The sequence below is a fragment of the Tupaia chinensis genome, unplaced genomic scaffold, assembly GCF_000334495.1.
Source record: "Tupaia chinensis unplaced genomic scaffold, TupChi_1.0 Scaffold000178_1, whole genome shotgun sequence".
Taxonomy (NCBI): Eukaryota; Metazoa; Chordata; class Mammalia; order Scandentia; family Tupaiidae; genus Tupaia; species Tupaia belangeri.
In genome coordinates, this window is record NW_006159653.1 from 1,736,369 (window position 1) to 1,737,870 (window position 1,502).

Genomic DNA, 1,502 nt, shown 5'->3' on the forward strand with positions numbered 1-1,502 from the left:
CTGCCCTCTGAGCCAGGGCCAAGCGCCAAAGCCAGGCGACCAGTGCCCCCTGCGGCTCTGCACCGAGAGGGAAGAGTGGGTCCTGGGCGCACTCAGAAAAGGAGCGGTGGGCAGGACAAGGGTGGGGCAGCAGCTGCAGGCATGGCCGCCGCCCGAGACCCCCCAGTCTGCCCTCTGCAGGGAGGTTCCGGGGGAAGAAGCAGCGTGCACACAGGCTATGAGGTCATTGTGGCATGCAGGAGCTGGCAGGGGCAGTGCAGGCGCAGGGCGCATGAAGGATGCAGGGATTGGGCAGCTCTTCTAGGGCCTGAACACAACAGTCGGGCCAGGCGTCTGGTCTTCATCCTGGAGCAAGGGGCCGGGGGCGGGGGTTGCAGCATGTCAAATCACGGAGGGACCTGACATACCCAGGACATGCTGCTGTCATTAGGAGCACGCAGAGCAAAGGAGGAGGCCGGTGGCTCGAGGGGCCCTGGAACTGTCCGGGCGCCACAAGGGTTGTCTGGGGGACTGTGCACATGGACAGCTGGGAGCCAGACCAGGTCCAGGGGCTGTCCTTCCTTTCCTCCTGCCCTGCTGCCCAGGGTAGGCTGCTGGGCACATCCTTCAGTGCAGGGGTGGGGACAACAGCAGGAACTGTGGAGTGCAGCCTGTCCCCTCTGCACGTGGTCATGTAGGTAGGGCCAGCCCTTCCCCCTCTACCCAGGTCAGAGGTCCGAGCTGGGGACAGAGCTGTGCGTGTCTCCTCCAATCTGGGCCCACATCTGCCCACCACATTACACTGTGGCCGCTTAGCAGGTGCTGGGATGGGAGCCAGGGGTCAGCCCCCAGCCCTGCCTCTGGCCTGACCCAGAATGGAGGGGCCCGGAGCAGTGCAGGCCCCTCAGGGCCCTCCAGAGAAGGGTGTCCACTAGGCCCAGAAACTAGCAAGAGCGGGATGGGGGGTGTGGGGGTAAAGGAAGGTCCTATTGAGGCTCTTTTCTGCACACCCATGTCACTGACCCCACGTCCACACCACTGATGGGGGCCTGTGATGAGGACAGTGACCTGGGTGACTCATGGAGCTACAGAAGACCTCACTGGTTAGCCAGAGAGGGGCAGGGACTGACAGGCCACCACTCCCCCAGAATCCGCCCTAGCTGCTTGAGCCCCTGGTCCCAGGGCAGGCAGCAGCTCCTAGCAACCCAGAGGTGGAAAGGCCACATCAGAGCCCAGGATGGCCACAAGGCCCAGGGAGCAGCCTGGGTGGGAGACGGGCCTGCCCTGGGTCACTTGGGGCAGCCAGGCTGCGGGCCTCGGCCTAGGGCCCTGGAGGTCACTACCAGGGCGGCCGGTGGGCACCTGGCAGGCAGCGGTGGCCAGAGCAGGTGAGAATCATACTGAGGGGCCCTCCATCCCAGTGCGGACGGGCACCCCAGCCTGCCAGCTCTATCCTGACTCCGGTAGTAGCGGGCAGCTGGGTACAGATGGGCATTGGCTCCCCCCCCCCCCGCCCCACGGGA